The 24,157-nt window shown below is 43.2% G+C and overlaps 2 long non-coding RNA genes across 3 annotated transcripts; both read left to right on the plus strand.

Annotated features, from left to right (window-relative positions):
• The first annotated feature begins 1,042 nt into the window (after positions 1-1,042).
• Positions 1,043-3,251, plus strand: LOC128631170 (uncharacterized). Its single transcript, XR_008395367.1, has 2 exons — positions 1,043-1,997; positions 2,115-3,251. It is a non-coding gene; the product is annotated as an uncharacterized LOC128631170 (long non-coding RNA).
• Positions 3,252-6,296: 3,045 nt separating this feature from the next.
• LOC128631169 (uncharacterized) lies at positions 6,297-11,991 on the plus strand. 2 transcript variants are annotated; one of them, XR_008395365.1, is made up of 3 exons: positions 6,297-6,494; positions 10,562-10,624; positions 11,279-11,991. It is a non-coding gene; the product is annotated as an uncharacterized LOC128631169 (long non-coding RNA). The 2 variants fall into 2 exon arrangements; XR_008395366.1 differs by having other exon boundaries at positions 6,297-6,490.
• Positions 11,992-24,157: the final 12,166 nt, after the last annotated feature.

Genomic DNA, 24,157 nt, shown 5'->3' on the forward strand with positions numbered 1-24,157 from the left:
ATTCGTAAACATGGAATTAGCTTCCACTGTTATGCTGATGATACACAGTTGTATGTTTCAGCGAAGCCAGAGGACAGACAGAAGCTTAGTAAAGTTGAGGATTGTGTAAAGGACATTAGATGTTGGATGTTAACTAACTTCCTTCTGCTTAATTCTGATAAAACAGAAATACTTTTATTAGGCCCACGTGTAGCTAGAAGTATTCTTTCTGATCACATGGTTACTCTGGATGGACTTTCTGTTTCATCATGTACAGCAGTTAAAGACCTTGGAGTGATTATTGACTCCAGCCTATCATTTGATGCTCATGTAGATAATATTACTAGGATAGCCTTCTTTCATCTCAGAAACATTTCTAAAATAAGAAACATATTGTCACTACATGATGCGGAAATACTAGTTCATGCATTCGTCACCTCTAGATTAGATTACTGTAATGCCATACTGTCTAGATGTTCCAGTAGGAATATAAATAAGCTCCAATTAGTCCAGAATGCAGCTGCTAGAGTCCTAACTAGAACTAGAAGATACGACCATATCACACCGATTATTATCAATACTGCATTGGCTCCCAGTAAAATCTCACACTGATTATAAAATACTTTTATTGACCTATAAAGCACTAAATGGTCTCGCGCCACAATATCTAATGGACCTTTTGGTTTTATATGATCCGCCACGCCTACTTAGATCAAAAGATGCAGGCTATCTGACGGTACCTCGAATAGTGAAGGCTACAGCAGGGGGAAGAGCTTTCTCTTATAGAGTCCCACAGTTATGGAACAGTCTTCCTATTAGTGTTCGGGACTCAGACACAGTCTCAGTGTTTAAGTCTAAGCTTAAAACGTATTTTGTTTACTCAAGCCTACCCTGACTAGATTCTGTTCTACTAATTCGCAGTCATAATTATCTTTTTTCTCCCTCTCTCCTTTCGCCGAGCCCCCCACAAATTTATGGAGATACTAGAGATCCAGATCCTTTCTGCCTCTGGATGGAGCTCAGATCTTCTTTAATTCCAGACTACTGGGACTACGGCTGCTCCTAGCGCCATACAGACTTCATATGAATCCATAATGAACTTTTTCACACTATCTGTTGTTACCCAGATGAGGATGGGCTCCTTCTGAGTCGGGTTCCTCTCAAGGTTTCTTCCTCTTAAAACATCTTAGGGAGTTTTTCTTTGCCACCGTCGCCACTCAGTGGCTTGCTCAGTTGGGATAAATTCGCACCTTTAATATCTGTATACCATGTTGATATTTCTGTAAAGCTGCTTTGAGACAATGTCTATTGTAAAAAGCGCTACACAAATAAATTGAAATAAAAAGTCAAAAACTGCTAGAAAAAAACTCAGAACATTTGCTTAGCCTAATACTTTTTTTTCCATCTACACATAATTATTATTGTAGCAGCTGCTTTTGCAATAAAAAGGCTTAAAGTCGAGGCTCCCTGTATCTATGGAGAAAGAGGAGCAGTGCACCATTGACATCATGCACAGAGGTAGCATGAAGGTGTGACTGAGTTTTTAGAAATTATTTCCTAATCTTATGCTAATATGAATACTACAATAATAATAATAATAATAATAATAATAAGAAGAAGAAGAAGAAGAAGAAGAAGAAGAAGAAGAAGAAGAAGAAGAAGAAGAAAGGGTGATTAATAAAATAAAATAAATAAAATAGCAGCGCTGCGTGGTGTTCTGGATGGATCTTGACTGCCATCGTGTGGTCATGTTTAGGAAGTGCACCTTCCCCCAAACGTTGTTTAAAGCCGCAGATTATAAATCTATATTCCTGCTGAGTGTGTGTTTATGACCTGGATGTTGAGTTGCTTTTACACTTTCTACATAAGCAGCATTTCTGGCCTCTGTGAGCCCCAGGTGATGATCTTTTATTTTCAGATTCTTACTGAGGTGCTGTTTTCCACATGCAGTGCTTGGCTGTGTTGGAGGCCACCAAGAAAGACTTCCTGGCTGTCATGTGGAAGCTAAGTGGGCTGGGGTATGTTGTCCTCCATCAGCTGACCTAGCCAGAATGCTTGTCATGTTTTTATGTATTGATTTAATTTCTGTTAGACAGCCTCATGATTTACCAAACATGTTTTTTTCTTTTTTTTAGGTCAAAAGGGTTTCTGGCCATGGTGCTTGTGCTGCAGTGATCTTGTTCTCAATCACACTCCAACACAGGTAGCCATCTTCACCCTCTCCCAAGAGGTGATGGTACGACTCTGAATAAACACTCGATTATTATAAATAAAGTGTGACTGTGTCTTGTAGTCCACCCACCAACCTTTTTCTGTTCAGTGGTTTGACTTGTGCTACACAGAGGTGAGTCCAGTTATGCTGCAAGAAGTGTAAGTATGATGGGGTTGACGAGTAGGAGGAGAGGTTCTTCCTGTGCAAGGTGCTGCTCTCTCTTCTTTCAACATAGCTCCTGGTCTCAGAACAGGTTTAGTTCATCGTTGCTGGTGTTGTGTAGAGGATGTTATATTGTGAAAGTCACAACTATCCCCGCTCAAGGTCTTGTGAAATATTTGACCTTATTTGTGACTATATTCACCATGATACTTTCAGCGGTTACTACATTAGTGTCCTTAATTTTTTACTATTTAAAGATTGTTTAAAAGTTTATTACAGGCTCAATGAATGTTCTTCTCCTTCACTAGAAGATAAAGGCCCGGTTTCGCAGACAGGGTTTACATTAAGCCAGGATTAGGCCTTCGATCAATTAGGACATTTCAGTAGCTTTTATAAACGTGTCTTTAGAAAAAAATATTTCTGGTGCACATCCTGAGATAAAACAATGGCACTGACGTGTTTTAAGATCCGTCCGTGCAAGTAGCTTTCAGTTAAAACAGCTCAAACATACATTTTAGTCTGGGACTAGGCTTAGGTCTTGTCTGTGAAACCAGGGGGAAAAAGAAGGGTGTGCTTTATTATGCTCTCTGCAGAATATGACAGAAGAAATGTGACTCACACCTGTAACTATAAAAAGCAGGTAGAACTGCAGTTAGCATGAAACCTCAAATGTGTAGCTGGGCTGGAAATTTATTTTTGTATGCATGTATAATATTTTTTCTCTTACAGATGGACCAGCAAACAGATTTAAAGGCTGTTGTGAATGATGGGTTACAGAAATGTCTTCCTGTGTTTATTATTATTTGAAGTTATATATTCTGATTTGTAAGCAAGATTATGAAGTCTCCTTTTGCTAATCATTTTAGAGCATTATTAAAAAGTCCATGTACACAATGTTTATCCCGAGTGCCTTTTTGATGTATTTTATTATCCTGCACAAAGCAAAAACACAATTTGTGTGTAGATGCCCCTCGTAAATATTAACATAGTAAGAGCAAATGGACAAGTGAAACTAATCAATATAAAATCTCTAAAGAAGGGCATGATGGTACTGATTTTCTTTTTACACACATGGTATGCACGTACTTGGAGTAAATTTTAATGAACAGAATATGGGTTCTATTCAGTACTTGACAAATGATTCAGTGCGGATTAAATGTGAACAAATGAGCCATGAATGTATCCGTGTTCTATATAATATCATTTTTAAGTGGATTTTTACATGACCTTAAAACCCCAGCCAGGCTGCATTACAGGGTCTATTTAAACTTCACATCACTGTCCCATCTAGTGCCTATTAATGCTGTTCAACCCTGATGGTTTCACCTGGAATATCCTGTGTTCATTCATTCCGTACAAAGACAAATATCACAAATAAATTCAGTTGTCATCTCTTAAGTATTTAAGTATTATGGTTTATATGGTCGAGAGAATAAAGAAAAATCTCAAACATTTAGCAACGTTTTGAATGAAAAGTTTAAGGTTGTGAATTACACATCTAAAATTACTCCTTTTTTATCTCCCAAAACCATGTGGAATAATGTTATGATACTTGACAAGACCAAAATTTAACTTTTTAGCTATAACCAAAAAACATGTTTGGCAAAAAAAAAAAACAACGCAACACCAAAAGAGCACCATCCCCACAGGGAAGCATTGAGCTTTGGAGTGTTTTTTCTTCAGCTGGACCTGGGCTTTAATCAGGATGGAGGGAATAATGAATAACTCCAAATATCAGTCAATTTTGGTACAAAACATTAAGGCTTCTGCTACAACACTTAAGATGAAGAGAAATTTCACCTTTCAGCATGTTAACGACCAAGCAAACCTCCAGATCAACAAACGAATGACTTCACCAAAACAAGTTCAAGCTTTTGGAATGGCCCAGTCAGAGTCCAGACCTAAATCCAATCATAAATCTGGGGGGTTTCCCGTAGAGGGCTGTGCACAGGAGATGTCCAGCCAATCTGACGGAGTTAGAATGCTTTTGCAAGGAAGAATGGCAAAATATTGCTAAATCAAGACGCTCCAAACTGATCTACTCTTATCCAAAAAGATGAGATGCTGTGATAAAATTTAAATGTGTTTAAGGGTGTGCACACTTATGCAATCAGGTTATTGTAAATAATTTATCTATTTTACATTGTACATTATTTATTTATTATAAAATGATTCTTATTGTTTTTCACTTTAAGTAATCAATCTCAGTCGACATTATTCCCCTGTTTCTTAAGATGTTTCATAAAAACACAATTTAATGCACATAAATCCCATCAATTTATTGTGTAGTCATAGTTTTGAGTTGTTTTATGCAACCCTTCAGGCATCCATTATATCCTTCACTTCACTTTATTTAACTTTCTCCATGCTGTCTGGAATTACTGAAGACTATTTGGTCATTTGTGACATATAGGAAAATGATTCGATTATAAACATCTGTGCATGACTTGAACTTTATGCTCATTTTGTTATGGTAGACCATCTTATGTATACATGATGAATACCTGTGATGTATTAGTCTTGGGAACATTATAACCATATGGAGAAAAAAACAACTAGCCAAAGTACATATACATAATATTTACATTTAATAGGATGTCACATGAGCAATGTTATTTCTATCGAGCAGTTCTACTGCATGGTTTTAGTAGCAAAAGTTTTGACTTTCAGTTAAATAATACTGCTAGTATATAATAGAATATGGAATATGAGACTATATGCTGATTGTTATGATAGGTCAGTCTGCTCAGTGTAATAGTATAACACACCTGATATGGAGATAAATGCTCTGCTAAATACTTCACTGGACAGATACTTAAACCCAGAGTTTACACTTTTGAGGTTTTTTGTTTGTTTGTGTGTAAGTGATTTTCAGTCAAGTCTAAAATTCACAAGTGCTCTGTCTTCTTTAATACACTTCACACAACACTTTAGCTTGTTTGCAAGTACTAATATTCAAACAGGTTCTTTTTTTTTTTTTTTTTTTTTTTTTTAGAGCAGGACACATAGATCCACCCATTTTTCCTACACAGAGTCAAGACTCACAGGGGACTCAGGGCACAAGGTGGGGGGACACCCAGGACAGGGTGCCAACCCATTGCAGGGCACAATTGCACACATTTTTTAGAGATACCAATCGGCCTACAACGCATGTCTTTGGACTGTGGGAGGAAACCAGAGTACCCGGATGAAACCCCCTGAAGCACGATGAGAACTACGATGCAGGGCAGAGGCAGGAATTGAACCTCCAAAACTGGAGGTGCAAGGCAAACATGATAACGTACGTGCAGCAATTGCCTTGGGCCCCGAGCTAGCAAGGGCCCCCAAAATGCTGCATAAACTTATAGTTAAGAAAGTTTTATTTTTACTTTTTGCTAATTAATTGTGTTTTTTTCTAAAATGCCATCAGAATGCTTACTTCATGAGTGGCGTATTGTGGACCAGGTGTGGTGGTCCACTCGGGGCCAGAAAGTCCAGGGCCACTTTTAGGCCCCGTACACGCCTGATTATTGCTGTTAATGCTAAATAACATAAGCTGAAATTTTAAATATTGATGTTAAAACACTGAAATGAGGGCCCCATCCCTATATTTTGTCTAGGATCCGACAAATCACTAAATCTGTCCTTGTGCTAGCCACTACACCACCACATAGGACACAAGTTTTATTTTATACATTTACAAAATATATAATTTATTTTCAAAAAAAAATTTATGAGTTGCATTTTTAAGCTATAATATTTGTGATTTTATGTGAAACTATTATAAACAGGTGTCACTCAAGTGAATTAAATGATGTAGATAATGACTGAATCCTACTCTATGGACCCTTAGTCTCTGTATAAGAGGATTTCACTGGGGATGAAGTAATAGATTTAAACTCTATGTAGAGCGCTCTCTCGTGGCTCCACCCACCACGCACGTTCGAACCAATCATATTATCCTCTCTGGCGTTCATGGGCGTGACTAACCGCGTCTGTCTGTTAAAGGTAGCAGGTTGTACATGGCGAGCGGGTTACTCACTGAGGGTTGGTGATTGGTGTAATGGAAGCCGTCTCTGAACCGCATTTAATGACGGAGAACTACAGGAGTGGAGAGAAAACGCAGCACTGAGCAACTTGTAGACTTCACACCCGACTGTAGGTGGCTAGGTGAACGCGTTTGGCCTTATTTATTCACTAAGCTGCTAGCTTGTTAGCTCTGCGGCTGTTTTCGTATAAAGTACTAACCTGAGTTAACTCGGTGGGAGTTTATTTAGCGCCGGATAAACGGTGAACTAGTTAGTTTAGTAAATCTGACGCTTCTCGGGAACTTGTAGTTTATCCGCCTCACTGGCTGGGTGACGCAGAGAGCAACTGTTTACCGAGTGACTTTATTTTCAGTGCTTTTTGAACTGTCTCTCAGCCCTAAGTAGTTCCGCGGTATTTGTGTGGAATTGGGATGAACGTCTAGTTAAAGGGTTGATGTCTCGCTGACGCAGTGATTTGTTCTTTAGGAGTGTTTTTCTCTTGAACAGCTCTCCGTGTGGAGACTTGAGATAGTTCTGTAGTCACAGGTGCACAAATCAGTCACACAGCTCCAGCTCCACCTGCGCCTCTCGCAGGGAAACGGTTTCTGTGCACTGGCTCCGTCCCAAATCACCTTGTATGGAATGTCTATCTCTAGTGCACTAGGTGCGGTAGAGACTCCATTCGTTCAGACCGTGTGTAGTGTACCTAGATACGCAGTCGTGCAGGATTTGGGCACAGGCCACGCTAATGAAACATCATCCATTTCAAGTCAAGTTGCTATTGTTAAACACTTCACTAAAACCTGTATGGAAACGTTGCTGTTCAGTTGTTCTATAAGCGCAATTTCAACCAAATACAGTGGAGTTTAAAAGTTTGTACCCCCTTTTGGTTTCTTTTGGACGGAAGGGTGTTAAATGTCCTAAACACTACAAAATTTGACTGCAAGTAGAAGTTAATTTTATTAGCAGACTCAGATATCCATGTTAATATTTTCAATACTGATCATTAGTGTTAAATGACTTGATGATTTTGTGGTCAGTAAACCGTTTTTGCGTTGATTTTGATGTATGTTTTGGATCACTGTCCTGCTGGAAGATCCAACCACGGCACATTTTAATCTTTCTGGCAGAGGCAGTCAGGTTTTTATTTAATATCCATGTATCCTAACAATATGTCCAGGTCCTCTGGCAGAAAAACATTCCCAAAACATTAAAGATCCACCACCATATTTAACCGTGGGCATGAGGTACTTTTCCATATGGCTACCTATCTGTGTGCTTCAAAACCACCTCTGGTGTTTATTACCAAAAAGCTCTATTTTGGTTTCATCTGACCATAGAACCCGATCCCATTTGAAGTTCCAGTAGTGTCTGGCCAACTGAAGACACCTGAGTGTGTTTTTGGATGAGAGTAGAGGCTTTTTTCTTGAAACCCTTCCAACAACTTGTGGTGATGTAGGTGACTTCATATTGTAGTTTTGGAGACTTTCTGACCCCAAGACACAACTAACTCCTGCAATTCTCCAGCTGTGATCCTTGGAGATGTTTTGTCCACTCGAACCGTCCTCTTCAGTGTGTTGAGACGATATAGACACGCGTCCAATTCCAGGTTAATTCATAACATTTCCAGTTGACTGGAACTTCTTAATTATTGTCCTGATGGTGGAAATGAGCATTTTAGATGCTTGTGCTATTTTCTTATAGACACTTCCCATTTTGTGAAGCTCAACAACCTTTTGCTGCACATCACAGCTACAGTGGTGCTTGAAAGTTTGTGAACCCTTTAGAGTTTCCTATATTTCTACATAAATAACAAGATTTTCAGACAAGTCCTAAAACTACTCAGAGAACCCATTTAAACAAACGTGACACATGTTATACTTGGTCATTTATTTATTGCAGAAAATAATCCAATATTACATATCTGGGAGTGTCAAAAGTATGTGAACCTTTTGCCTTCAGTATCTGATCTGACCCCCTTGTGCAGCAAGAACTGCAACTAATCATTTCCAGTAACTGTTTATTAGTCCTGCACATAGGCTTGGACTTCAGTTTTGGCCATTCAAACCAATAACTTTATTGTTCTTTAACCATTCTTTGTTTTGGGCCATTGTCTTATTGCATGCCCCACTTTCTCTTGAGATTCAGTTCAGTTCCTGGGTTCATTCTTGCCCTGCGTTTGGGGAACTCACCACTACACTAATTATAATCTTTCAGATAGCTTGGAGATTTAGTACGTGTAGACCTTCTCAACTCGGGGTTTTCCATCCCAAGGAAAGTTTCTGATGCAGCCACTTCAGAAGTTCCTCCCAGTTTTTGTTTGTGACTTTCCTCAGAGAATGAAGAACCTGAGTCTTTTGTAGAATGCGCTGGAATGGCAACATCTGGCCGTGAAGTGTCTTACAGCTCTGGTGCTACGGATGTTGCATTGTGCCCATCTCTCACCTGATCAATATGTCAGTGCACTACTTGCCCACTTCCCAATGCTACTGTGCACCATACAGGACCAGTCTTTTTCTGAACTGTTCCTGGAATAAAAGTAGGTCCAGAGCTGAAGTTCCTAGTATACACTGGGTCACCCACCACAAGATATCTTTCCTTTGCATGTTGGTCATGGTACCATTTTTCTCAATTATTTGTATCTCAATGAGACCCTGTGTAGACCAGTTTCCTTCCACACAGCTGATTAGCGGCTGATTTGCCAGTGGTCGACTGTGGCGTCGTTCGGTAACTGAACAGCACTTTGCCTAGCTTTTTCAATGGACTCTCCAGCACTCTTTTCATCAGGGTTTTGAATGTTTGAACGGCCCTTTCAGCCAGACCACTGGAAGATGCATGGTAGGGTGCTGTGCTTGTGTTTAATTCCGTTTCTTTCCATAAACTCTTGGAATTCAGCACTGGTAAAAAAAACAAAAAAACTGCTATGGTCTGACATCACTACTTCTGGTATCCTGTGTTGGCTAAAGGTTTGTCTTAAGCACTGAATGGTAACTGTGGATGTAGACTTGATTAACAGATAAGCCTCTATCCATTTTGAGAATGCTTCTACCACGATCAAGAACATTCTACCCATCCACGGTGCACCGTAATCAATGTGAATCCTTCTCCATGGTTGCTCTGGTATCTCTCATGCATGCAGTGGCGCGTTTGCCGGAGCGTTTCTGTTTTCCTGATAGACTGCACACGATTTGACCAATGCTTCCAGCTCTGCATCCAAGTGTGGCAACCACATATAGCTACGCACCAGGCCTTTCATCCTGGTAATTCCTGGATGGGTTTCGTGTAGATGTCTTAGAAGAGCCGCACGCTGCGGAGGTGGAACCACTACGCGAGTCCCCATAAAACTAAGCTTCCCTGTATGCAGAGTTCATCCTATTTCCTTACATATTAGGGATGTCATGATACCAAAAATCTAGTCGTTGGTAACGATACCACCAAAAGTACACATGCTCAGTACCATGGTGTGATTTTTTTTTTTTTTTTTTTTTTAAAAACCCAGAGAATTAAAAAAAAAAAACCTATAAAATTAAAAACTCCTGGAGGGCATCCTCCTCTGGCTGATACTGGGGGGGGGGGGGGGGGGGGGGGGGGGGGAGAGAGAGAGAGAGAGAGAGAGAGAGAGAGAGAGAGAGAGAGAGATTTTAGTTCAAACACTGTCTGACCATGACTAATAAGTGCTAAGGTGCACTCCTGAACACACACACACCCCTTATACTCTGAATGCAGGCATTAGTTTAAATTCACTGATACGGTGTCAGGATAAAAAGATTTATTAAAAGCATGAACATGTGAATAATTATTAGTGACATTATGCTACATTTAGCTGACAGGACACGGGCTGAATGGAGATGCATGGTGGTCCATTAGGAGGTAGTTTATAACATTGCAATGCGTTAGCGTTTAACAAATAACTGGATATCGCAAACATTACATGGAACATAATGTTAGCTGATTTCACGGCTACAATGCCAGCTGTCTCAAACATAATATAGGACCTGTCTTTCGACTGTAATCCTATGGCATTAATTTTGTGACCTAAAAATATCTCTACTTCTCCCAAGGACTCGCACTTGCTCCTTCTTTGCCTCAGTCCACTCTTTTCTATCCTACTTAGTACCTCATCCAAGTTCTGCAGATGTTCATTAGCCCCTGAGACTAGAATGCAATCCAGATAAACTGTGACGCGTTTGATGTCTTGCAGAATCCCTTCTATTGTGTGCTGGAAGATTGCTGGACTTGAAGCAACTCCAAATGGTGGCCTGTTGTAAGTACATAATCCCTTGTGCATGTTGATTGTAACATACTTATTGGAATTTTTGTACAGTATTATCTTCTGATGCGCATGGGTCATGTCCAGTTGGGAAATTCTTTCCTCCTGCCGACTGAGCAAATAAATCTTCTACCTTGGGAATTGGATACTGTTCCACACTAGAGCTGGATTTACTGCGAATTTATAATCCCTACAAATTGGGGTAGAACCATCAGTTCTCTGACTGGAACAATGGGAGCTGCCCACTCTGCAAACTGCATTGGTTCAATGATCTTGTCTTCCACCAGCCTCTGGAGTTCTCTCTCCAGTAGTGGACCCAACTCTTCTTTGAACACTTTGGATTGTCTCTCCAATACGTTAGCCAATTTATGACCTGGTACATTTGCTACTGTATTTACCAGCTGAGGCAACAAATGATTTCTGTAGCCCCCCCAACCCCCCCCCCCCCCCCCCCCCCCATCTTTGAATGTTGAATGTTTGAATTTTACCAAAATGAAGCTCGTTTAACCGCATGTTTATTCCTTACATAATACATATTAAACGCAAAGCATGTAGGGGTTCTACATGCATATAGTATTTGCACAATCAATAACCTATTCGAGTAATACATTGTCGTATATAAACTTGATTTTGTGTTTGTGTCTGCAGTGTCCAAAGCCCAGGCTGACCCCCCACCCCTTCAACCTTTGCAGCAATGCTGGCAGCACTATTTCCCAAAGACAACCTCTGGATATGACGCTGAGCACGTGCAATCAACTTCTTCTTTGGTCGACCATGGCGAGGCCTGTTCTGAGTGGAACCTGTCCTGTTAAACCGCTGTATGGTCTGGGCCACCGTGCTGCAGCTCAGTGTCAGGGTCTTGGTAATCTTCTTAAAGCCTAGGCCATTTTTATGTAGAGCAACAATTCTTTTTTTTCACATCCTCAGAGAGTTCTTTGCCTTGAGGTGCCATGTTGAACTTCCAGTGACCAGTATGAGGGAGTGTGAGAGTGATGACACCAAATTTTACACACCTGCTCCCCATTCACACCTGAGACCTTGTAACACTAACAAGTCACATGACCCCGGGGAGGGAAAATGGCTAATTAGGCCCGATTTGGACATTTTTACTTGGGGGTGTACTCACTTTTGTTGCCAGCGGTTTAGACATTGTGTGTTGAGTTATTTTGAGGGGACAGCAAATTTACACTGTTACACAAGCTGTACACTCACTACTTTACACTGTAGCAAAGTGTCATTTCTTCAGTGTTGTCACATGAAAAGATATCATCAAATATTTACAAAAATGTGAGGGGAGTTCTCACTTTATTGTGAAATACTGTACATCTTTTTATTTACTTTAATATTTATTCATTGTGTGTGTGTGTTTGTTTTTATATATATATATATGAGAGAGAGAGAGAGAGAGAGAGAGAGAGAGAGAGAGAGAGAGAGAGAGAGAGAGAGAGAGAAAGCAAGCAAGCAAGCAACGGTTGCGTGTTCAAATCACGTCGGGGTCATTCAATGCACTGGGGTGAGATCTACCATTTGATCTTGAAAATCACTCTCACCTAGTAACCATTAGTAACTTGACTACCTGCTGAATGTTTACCCTTAGTTTGCCCATTTTGCTTGCTGAACAAAACATGCTGGAAAGAGGCACCTTAGATGGTTTCACTGGACCTCTCAGAGGATCTGGAGGGTATTACAACACCCAAACAGGGACTTGAACCCTGGACCCTCAGATTAAAAGTCTGACGCTCTACCGACTGAGCTATCTGAGCTCGATGAGAGAGCGCGCACTTTACCCTTGAGCTTGTAGGTCAGGCCTGTGGACGCTCTAGTTCAACGGTTCTCACAGACATAAATGGTGCTCAGCCCTTGGCTTGGAAAGGGCCCATCCCATCTGGTTCTCATGGCTTTCTACAAACTATTAACACAGCTCAGCACCACTATTCAAGGATACAAACCAACAGGGTTCAACCACAGCTCTGTCCTTCATACTTCTTTACCCACTGTCTGCCTGCAGTCTGAGACATACAAAGAGACAAGGTTCTTGTGAAACCTGTAAAATGGTGACGTTAACCAAGAGAATGTTGAACTTTGGTCCTATCTGTTATGTTGGCCAGTTTCTAAGTTGAGATCAACTTAACCCCAGTGCTTTCTGTTTAACGACCTTGTTCGTATTTTTGTTTACAACTAGCACACTTTTGACCAGCATGTCGCTTGGAAATCGTTACCAGCATAACTCTTATTCGTAAGGCGCACTCTGAAGGCTTGTCTTGGTTCAAGGAATGCCTTCGTGTCATGGTATGAGAACAAGTAGAATAGCATCAGCATTTTTAATTAAACTTGGCTTTTCTGCACAAGGAGACCAAAATTTCTAACAAACACGTTAATTCCACACCACAAACTGACGTGTAATCTTGGCTCTGTATGCCTCGCAAAAAGCAGGTTTACGCCACCTTTGCCACTGATTGCCCATCGTCTGACACGTATAATGACACAAAGGCCTCGTACAAATGGTAAATGTGTGAAGTTACCCAGAAGAAGGCTGAACCATGGTTCTATCGCATAGGCAGTTGAGTCCCTGAGTTGCGCTTCAGGTATAAGTTGTCCACGCTTCACTCTCACGCACTGGGGTGAGATCTACCATTTGATCTTGAAAATCTCCCTTAATGTTCAGGGAAGGGAAACCTGGCAGGTTATCCCTTTAAAGGGCTCGTGCCCTGTCCTCTGAAAGAGCTCTTGCCCAGATGTCAGACACTAGTCGCAACAGTCACAGCCCACCACCTGTCTCCGAGTTCCAATGCGTCTTGATCGCCACGCCGATGAACAAGTATGCCTTGCACCACGATGCGCTATAGGCTTCGAGCTGGGACCTCGTGGCGCAACGGTACTGCGTCTGACTTCAGATCAGAAGGTTGCGTGTTCAAATCACATCGGGGTCATTCAATGTGCTCTTTTTCACACAGACCCATGATTTTCTGCGCAGTCTAATAAGGATGCTGTTATATGGACTCCAATCTCTATGATGACCACCCATGTCTTTGTCAACTTCATGCTAAAAGGTAACAAAGCTTATGTAGCAACACTCTCACCTAGTAACCATTAGTAACTTGACAACCTGCTGAATGTTTACCCTTAGTTTGCCCATTTTGCTTGCTGAACAAAACATGCTGGAAAGAGGCACCTTAGATGGTTTCACTGGACCTCTCAGAGGATCTGGAGGGTACTACAACACCCAAACAGGGACTTGAACCCTGGACCCTCAGATTAAAAGTCTGATGCTCTACCGACTGAGCTATCTGGGCTCAAGAAGTGAAAGCGCACTTTACCCTCGAGCTTGTAGGTCAGGCCTGTGGACGCTCTAGTTCAACGGTTCTCACAGACATAAATGGTGCTCAGCCCTTGGCTTGGAAAGGGCCCATCCCATCTGGTTCTCATGGCTTTCTACAAACTATTAACACAGCTCAGCACCACTATTCAAGGATACAAACCAACAGGGTTCAACCACGGCTCTGTCCTTCATACTTCTTTACCCACTGACTGCCTGCAGTCTGAGACATACAAAGAGACAAGGTTCTTGTGAAACCTGTAAAATGGTGACGTTAACCAAGAGAATGTTGAACTTTGGTCCTATCTGTTATGTTGGCCAGTTTCTAAGTTGAGATCAACTTAACCCCAGTGCTTTCTGTTTAACGACCTTGTTCGTATTTTTGTTTACAACTAGCACACTTTTGACCAGCATGTCGCTTGGAAATCGTTACCAGCATAACTCTTATTCGTAAGGCTCACTCTGGAGGCTTGTCTTGGTTCAAGGAATGCCTTCGTGTCATGGTATGAGAACAAGTAGAATAGCATCAGCATTTTTAATTAAACTTGGCTTTTCTGCACAAGGAGACCAAAATTTCTAACAAACACGTTAATTCCACACCACAAACTGACGTGTAATCTTGGCTCTGTATGCCTCGCAAAAAGCAGGTTTACGCCACCTTTGCCACTGATTGCCCATCGTCTGACACGTATAATGACACAAAGGCCTCGTACAAATGGTAAATGTGTGAAGTTACCCAGAAGAAGGCTGAACCATGGTTCTATCGCATAGGCAGTTGAGTCCCTGAGTTGCGCTTCAGGTATAAGTTGTCCACGCTTCACTCTCACGCACTGGGGTGAGATCTACCATTTGATCTTGAAAATCTCCCTTAATGTTCAGGGAAGGGAAACCTGGCAGGTTATCCCTTTAAAGGGCTCGTGCCCTGTCCTCTGAAAGAGCTCTTGCCCAGATGTCAGACACTAGTCGCAACAGTCACAGCCCACCACCTGTCTCCGAGTTCCAATGCGTCTTGATCGCCACGCCGATGAACAAGTATGCCTTGCACCACGATGCGCTATAGGCTTCGAGCTGGGACCTCGTGGCGCAACGGTACTGCGTCTGACTTCAGATCAGAAGGTTGCGTGTTCAAATCACATCGGGGTCATTCAATGTGCTCTTTTTCACACAGACCCATGATTTTCTGCGCAGTCTAATAAGGATGCTGTTATATGGACTCCAATCTCTATGATGACCACCCATGTCTTTGTCAACTTCATGCTAAAAGGTAACAAAGCTTATGTAGCAACACTCTCACCTAGTAACCATTAGTAACTTGACAACCTGCTGAATGTTTACCCTTAGTTTGCCCATTTTGCTTGCTGAACAAAACATGCTGGAAAGAGGCACCTTAGATGGTTTCACTGGACCTCTCAGAGGATCTGGAGGGTACTACAACACCCAAACAGGGACTTGAACCCTGGACCCTCAGATTAAAAGTCTGATGCTCTACCGACTGAGCTATCTGGGCTCAAGAAGTGAAAGCGCACTTTACCCTCGAGCTTGTAGGTCAGGCCTGTGGACGCTCTAGTTCAACGGTTCTCACAGACATAAATGGTGCTCAGCCCTTGGCTTGGAAAGGGCCCATCCCATCTGGTTCTCATGGCTTTCTACAAACTATTAACACAGCTCAGCACCACTATTCAAGGATACAAACCAACAGGGTTCAACCACGGCTCTGTCCTTCATACTTCTTTACCCACTGACTGCCTGCAGTCTGAGACATACAAAGAGACAAGGTTCTTGTGAAACCTGTAAAATGGTGACGTTAACCAAGAGAATGTTGAACTTTGGTCCTATCTGTTATGTTGGCCAGTTTCTAAGTTGAGATCAACTTAACCCCAGTGCTTTCTGTTTAACGACCTTGTTCGTATTTTTGTTTACAACTAGCACACTTTTGACCAGCATGTCGCTTGGAAATCGTTACCAGCATAACTCTTATTCGTAAGGCTCACTCTGGAGGCTTGTCTTGGTTCAAGGAATGCCTTCGTGTCATGGTATGAGAACAAGTAGAATAGCATCAGCATTTTTAATTAAACTTGGCTTTTCTGCACAAGGAGACCAAAATTTCTAACAAACACGTTAATTCCACACCACAAACTGACGTGTAATCTTGGCTCTGTATGCCTCGCAAAAAGCAGGTTTACGCCACCTTTGCCACTGATTGCCCATCGTCTGACACGTATAATGACACAAAGGCCTCGTACAAATGGTAAATGTGTGAAGTTACCCAGAAGAAGGCTGAACCATGGTTCTTTCGCATAGGCAGTTGAGTCCCTGAGTTGCGCTTCAGGTATAAGTTGTCCGCGCTTCACTCTCACGCACTGGGGTGAGATCTACCATTTGATCTTGAAAATCTCCCTTAATGTCCAGGGAAGGGAAACCAGGCAGGTTATGCCTTTAAAGGGCTCGTGCCTTGTCCTCTGAAAGAGCTCTTGCCCAGATGTCAGACACTAGTCGCAACAGTCACAGCCCACCACCTGTCTCCGAGTTCCAATGCGTCTTGATCGCCACGCCGATGAACAAGTATGCCTTGCACCACGATGCGCTATAGGCTTCGAGCTGGGACCTCGTGGCGCAACGGTACTGCGTCTGGCTCCAGATCAGAAGGTTGCGTGTTCAAATCACGTTGGGGTCATTCAATGTGCTCTTTTTCACACAGACCCATGATTTTCTGCGCAGTCTAATAAGGATGCTGTTATATGGACTCCAATCTCTATGATGACCACCCATGTCTTTGTCAACTTCATGCTAAAAGGTAACAAAGCTTAGGTAGCAACACTCTCACCTAGTAACCATTAGTAACTTGACAACCTGCTGAATGTTTACCCTTAGTTTGCCCATTTTGCTTGCTGAACAAAACATGCTGGAAAGAGGCACCTTAGATGGTTTCACTGGACCTCTCAGAGGATCTGGAGGGTACTACAACACCCAAACAGGCACTTGAACCCTGGACCCTCAGATTAAAAGTCTGATGCTCTACCGACTGAGCTATCTGGGCTCGAGAAGAGAGAGAGCGCACTTTACCCTCGAGCTTGTAGGTCAGGCCTGTGGACGCTCTAGTTCAACGGTTCTCACAGACATAAATGGTGCTCAGCCCTTGGCTTGGAAAGGGCCCATCCCATCTGGTTCTCATGGCTTTCTACAAACTATTAACACAGCTCAGCACCACTATTCAAGGATACAAACCAACAGGGTTCAACCACGGGTCTGTCCTTCATACTTCTTTACCCACTGACTGCCTGCAGTCTGAGACATACAAAGAGACAAGGTTCTTGTGAAACCTGTAAAATGGTGACGTTAACCAAGAGAATGTTGAACTTTGGTCCTATCTATTATGTTGGCCAGTTTCTAAGTTGAGATCAACTTAACCCCAGTGCTTTCTGTTTAACGACCTTGTTCGTATTTTTGTTTACAACTAGCACACTTTTGACCAGCATGTCGCTTGGAAATCGTTACCAGCATAACTCTTATTCGTAAGGCTCACTCTGGAGGCTTGTCTTGGTTCAAGGAATGCCTTCGTGTCATGGTATGAGAACAAGTAGAATAGCATCAGCATTTTTAATTAAACTTGGCTTTTCTGCACAAGGAGACCAAAATTTCTAACAAACACGTTAATTCCACACCACAAACTGACGTGTAATCTTGGCTCTGTATGCCTCGCAAAAAGCAGGTTTACGCCACCTTTGCCACTGATTGCCCATCGTCTGACACGTATAATGACACAAAGGCCTCGTACAAATGGTAAATGTGTGAAGTTACCCAGAAGAAGGCTGAACCATGGTTCTATCGCATAGGCAGTTGAGTCCCTGAGTTGCGCTTCAGGTATAAGTTGTCCGCGCTTCACTCTCACGCACTGGGGTGAGATCTACCATTTGATCTTGAAAATCTCCCTTAATGTCCAGGGAAGGGAAACCAGGCAGGTTATGCCTTTAAAGGGCTCGTGCCTTGTCCTCTGAAAGAGCTCTTGCCCAGATGTCAGACACTAGTCGCAACAGTCACAGCCCACCACCTGTCTCCGAGTTCCAATGCGTCTTGATCGCCACGCCGATGAACAAGTATGCCTTGCACCACGATGCGCTATAGGCTTCGAGCTGGGACCTCGTGGCGCAACGGTACTGCGTCTGGCTCCAGATCAGAAGGTTGCGTGTTCAAATCACGTCGGGGTCATTCAATGTGCTCTTTTTCACACAGACCCATGATTTTCTGCGCAGTCTAATAAGGATGCTGTTATATGGACTCCAATCTCTATGATGACCACCCATGTCTTTGTCAACTTCATGCTAAAAGGTAACAAAGCTTAGGTAGCAACACTCTCACCTAGTAACCATTAGTAACTTGACAACCTGCTGAATGTTTACCCTTAGTTTGCCCATTTTGCTTGCTGAACAAAACATGCCGGAAAGAGGCACCTTAGATGGTTTCACTGGACCTCTCAGAGGATCTGGAGGGTACTACAACACCCAAACAGGCACTTGAACCCTGGACCCTCAGATTAAAAGTCTGATGCTCTACCGACTGAGCTATCTGGGCTCGAGGAGCGAGAGCACACTTTACCCTGGAGCTTGTAGGTCAGGCCTGTGGACGCTCTAGTTCAACGGTTCTCACAGACATAAATGGTGCTCAGCCCTTGGCTTGGAAAGGGCCCATCCCATCTGGTTCTCATGGCTTTCTACAAACTATTAACACAGCTCAGCACCACTATTCAAGGATACAAACCAACAGGGTTCAACCACGGCTCTGTCCTTCATACTTCTTTACCCACTGACTGCCTGCAGTCTGAGACATACAAAGAGACAAGGTTCTTGTGAAACCTGTAAAATGGTGACGTTAACCAAGAGAATGTTGAACTTTGGTCCTATCTGTTATGTTGGCCAGTTTCTAAGTTGAGATCAACTTAACCCCAGTGCTTTCTGTTTAACGACCTTGTTCGTATTTTTGTTTACAACTAGCACACTTTTGACCAGCATGTCGCTTGGAAATCGTTACCAGCATAACTCTTATTCGTAAGGCGCACTCTGAAGGCTTGTCTTGGTTCAAGGAATGCCTTCGTGTCATGGTATGAGAACAAGTAGAATAGCATCAGCATTTTTAATTAAACTTGGCTTTTCTGCACAAGGAGACCAAAATTTCTAACAAACACGTTAATTCCACACCACAAACTGACGTGTAATCTTGGCTCTGTATGCCTCGCAAAAAGCAGGTTTACGCCACCTTTGCCACTGATTGCCCATCGTCTGACACGTATAATGACACAAAGGCCTCGTACAAATGGTAAATGTGTGAAGTTACCCAGAAGAAGGCTGAACCATGGTTCTTTCGCATAGGCAGTTGAGTCCCTGAGTTGCGCTTCAGGTATAAGTTGTCCGCGCTTCACTCTCACGCACTGGGGTGAGATCTACCATTTGATCTTGAAAATCTCCCTTAATGTCCAGGGAAGGGAAACCAGGCAGGTTATGCCTTTAAAGGGCTCGTGCCTTGTCCTCTGAAAGAGCTCTTGCCCAGATGTCAGACACTAGTCGCAACAGTCACAGCCCACCACCTGTCTCCGAGTTCCAATGCGTCTTGATCGCCACGCCGATGAACAAGTATGCCTTGCACCACGATGCGCTATAGGCTTCGAGCTGGGACCTCGTGGCACAACGGAAGTGCGTCTGACTCCAGATCAGAAGGTTCAAATCATGTCGGGGTCATTCAATGTGCTCTTTTTCACACAGACCCATGATTTATTTTCTGTGCAGTCTAATAAGGATGCTGTTATATGGACTCCAATCTCTATGATGACCACCCATGTCTTTGTCAACTTCATGCTAAAAGGTAACAAAGCTTAGGTAGCAACACTCTCACCTAGTAACCATTAGTAACTTGACAACCTGCTGAATGTTTACCCTTAGTTTGCCCATTTTGCTTGCTGAACAAAACATGCTGGAAAGAGGCACCTTAGATGGTTTCACTGGACCTCTCAGAGGATCTGGAGGGTACTACAACACCCAAACAGGCACTTGAACCCTGGACCCTCAGATTAAAAGTCTGATGCTCTACCGACTGAGCTATCTGGGCTCGAGAAGAGAGAGAGCGCACTTTACCCTCGAGCTTGTAGGTCAGGCCTGTGGACGCTCTAGTTCAACGGTTCTCACAGACATAAATGGTGCTCAGCCCTTGGCTTGGAAAGGGCCCATCCCATCTGGTTCTCATGGCTTTCTACAAACTATTAACACAGCTCAGCACCACTATTCAAGGATACAAACCAACAGGGTTCAACCATGGGTCTGTCCTTCATACTTCTTTACCCACTGACTGCCTGCAGTCTGAGACATACAAAGAGACAAGGTTCTTGTGAAACCTGTAAAATGGTGATGTTAACCAAGAGAATGTTGAACTTTGGTCCTATCTATTATGTTGGCCAGTTTCTAAGTTGAGATCAACTTAACCCCAGTGCTTTCTGTTTAACGACCTTGTTCGTATTTTTGTTTACAACTAGCACACTTTTGACCAGCATGTCGCTTGGAAATCGTTACCAGCATAACTCTTATTCGTAAGGCGCACTCTGAAGGCTTGTCTTGGTTCGAGGAATGCCTTCGTGTCATGGTATGAGAACAAGTAGAATAGCATCAGCATTTTTAATTAAACTTGGCTTTACTGCACAAGGAGACCAAAATTTCTAACAAACACGTTAATTCCACACCACAAACTGACGTGTAATCTTGGCTCTGTATGCCTCGCAAAAAGCAGGTTTACGCCACCTTTGCCACTGATTGCCCATCGTCTGACACGTATAATGACACAAAGGCCTCGTACAAATGGTAAATGTGTGAAGTTACCCAGAAGAAGGCTGAACCATGGTTCTATCGCATAGGCAGTTGAGTCCCTGAGTTGCGCTTCAGGTATAAGTTGTCCGCGCTTCACTCTCACGCACTGGGGTGAGATCTACCATTTGATCTTGAAAATCTCCCTTAATGTCCAGGGAAGGGAAACCAGGCAGGTTATGCCTTTAAAGGGCTCGTGCCTTGTCCTCTGAAAGAGCTCTTGCCCAGATGTCAGACACTAGTCGCAACAGTCACAGCCCACCACCTGTCTCCGAGTTCCAATGCGTCTTGATCGCCACGCCGATGAACAAGTATGCCTTGCACCACGATGCGCTATAGGCTTCGAGCTGGGACCTCGTGGCGCAACGGTACAGCGTCTGGCTCCAGATCAGAAGGTTGCGTGTTCAAATCACGTTGGGGTCATTCAATGTGCTCTTTTTCACACAGACCCATGATTTTTCTGCGCAGTCTAATAAGGATGCTGTTATATGGACTCCAATCTCTATGATGACCACCCATGTCTTTGTCAACTTCATGCTAAAAGGTAACAAAGCTTAGGTAGCAACACTCTCACCTAGTAACCATTAGTAACTTGACAACCTGCTGAATGTTTACCCTTAGTTTGCCCATTTTGCTTGCTGAACAAAACATGCTGGAAAGAGGCACCTTAGATGGTTTCACTGGACCTCTCAGAGGATCTGGAGGGTACTACAACACCCAAACAGGCACTTGAACCCTGGACCCTCAGATTAAAAGTCTGATGCTCTACCGACTGAGCTATCTGGGCTCGAGAAGCGAAAGCGCACTTTACCCTGGAGCTTGTAGGTCAGGCCTGTGGACGCTCTAGTTCAACGGTTCTCACAGACATAAATGGTGCTCAGCCCTTGGCTTGGAAAGGGCCCATCCCATCTGGTTCTCATGGCTTTCTACAAACTATTAACACAGCTCAGCACCACTATTCAAGGATACAAACCAACAGGGTTCAACCACGGCTCTGTCCTTCATACTTCTTTACCCACTGACTGCCTGCAGTCTGAGACATACAAAGAGACAAGGTTCTTGTGAAACCTGTAAAATGGTGACGTTAACCAAGAGAATGTTGAACTTTGGTCCTATCTATTATGTTGGCCAGTTTCTAAGTTGAGATCAACTTAACCCCAGTGCTTTCTGTTTAACGACCTTGTTCGTATTTTTGTTTACAACTAGCACACTTTTGACCAGCATGTCGCTTGGAAATCGTTACCAGCATAACTCTTATTCGTAAGGCTCACTCTGGAGGCTTGTCTTGGTTCAAGGAATGCCTTCGTGTCATGGTATGAGAACAAGTAGAATAGCATCAGCATTTTTAATTAAACTTGGCTTTTCTGCACAAGGAGACCAAAATTTCTAACAAACACGTTAATTCCACACCACAAACTGACGTGTAATCTTGGCTCTGTATGCCTCGCAAAAAGCAGGTTTACGCCACCTTTGCCACTGATTGCCCATCGTCTGACACGTATAATGACACAAAGGCCTCGTACAAATGGTAAATGTGTGAAGTTACCCAGAAGAAGGCTGAACCATGGTTCTTTCGCATAGGCAGTTGAGTCCCTGAGTTGCGCTTCAGGTATAAGTTGTCCGCGCTTCACTCTCACGCACTGGGGTGAGATCTACCATTTGATCTTGAAAATCTCCCTTAATGTCCAGGGAAGGGAAACCAGGCAGGTTATGCCTTTAAAGGGCTCGTGCCTTGTCCTCTGAAAGAGCTCTTGCCCAGATGTCAGACACTAGTCGCAACAGTCACAGCCCACCACCTGTCTCCGAGTTCCAATGCGTCTTGATCGCCACGCCGATGAACAAGTATGCCTTGCACCACGATGCGCTATAGGCTTCGAGCTGGGACCTCGTGGCGCAACGGTACTGCGTCTGGCTCCAGATCAGAAGGTTGCGTGTTCAAATCACGTTGGGGTCATTCAATGTGCTCTTTTTCACACAGACCCATGATTTTCTGCGCAGTCTAATAAGGATGCTGTTATATGGACTCCAATCTCTATGATGACCACCCATGTCTTTGTCAACTTCATGCTAAAAGGTAACAAAGCTTAGGTAGCAACACTCTCACCTAGTAACCATTAGTAACTTGACAACCTGCTGAATGTTTACCCTTAGTTTGCCCATTTTGCTTGCTGAACAAAACATGCTGGAAAGAGGCACCTTAGATGGTTTCACTGGACCTCTCAGAGGATCTGGAGGGTACTACAACACCCAAACAGGCACTTGAACCCTGGACCCTCAGATTAAAAGTCTGATGCTCTACCGACTGAGCTATCTGGGCTCGAGGAGCGAGAGCGCACTTTACCCTGGAGCTTGTAGGTCAGGCCTGTGGACGCTCTAGTTCAACGGTTCTCACAGACATAAATGGTGCTCAGCCCTTGGCTTGGAAAGGGCCCATCCCATCTGGTTCTCATGGCTTTCTACAAACTATTAACACAGCTCAGCACCACTATTCAAGGATACAAACCAACAGGGTTCAACCACGGCTCTGTCCTTCATACTTCTTTACCCACTGACTGCCTGCAGTCTGAGACATACAAAGAGACAAGGTTCTTGTGAAACCTGTAAAATGGTGACGTTAACCAAGAGAATGTTGAACTTTGGTCCTATCTAGTTATGTTGGCCAGTTTCTAAGTTGAGATCAACTTAACCCCAGTGCTTTCTGTTTAACGACCTTGTTCGTATTTTTGTTTACAACTAGCACACTTTTGACCAGCATGTCGCTTGGAAATCGTTACCAGCATAACTCTTATTCGTAAGGCGCACTCTGAAGGCTTGTCTTGGTTCAAGGAATGCCTTCGTGTCATGGTATGAGAACAAGTAGAATAGCATCAGCATTTTTAATTAAACTTGGCTTTTCTGCACAAGGAGACCAAAATTTCTAACAAACACGTTAATTCCACACCACAAACTGACGTGTAATCTTGGCTCTGTATGCCTCGCAAAAAGCAGGTTTACGCCACCTTTGCCACTGATTGCCCATCGTCTGACACGTATAATGACACAAAGGCCTCGTACAAATGGTAAATGTGTGAAGTTACCCAGAAGAAGGCTGAACCATGGTTCTTTCGCATAGGCAGTTGAGTCCCTGAGTTGCGCTTCAGGTATAAGTTGTCCGCGCTTCACTCTCACGCACTGGGGTGAGATCTACCATTTGATCTTGAAAATCTCCCTTAATGTCCAGGGAAGGGAAACCAGGCAGGTTATGCCTTTAAAGGGCTCGTGCCTTGTCCTCTGAAAGAGCTCTTGCCCAGATGTCAGACACTAGTCGCAACAGTCACAGCCCACCACCTGTCTCCGAGTTCCAATGCGTCTTGATCGCCACGCCGATGA

This window comes from Ictalurus punctatus, unplaced genomic scaffold, assembly GCF_001660625.3.
Source record: "Ictalurus punctatus breed USDA103 unplaced genomic scaffold, Coco_2.0 tig00005687, whole genome shotgun sequence".
Lineage (NCBI taxonomy): Eukaryota > Metazoa > Chordata > Actinopteri > Siluriformes > Ictaluridae > Ictalurus > Ictalurus punctatus.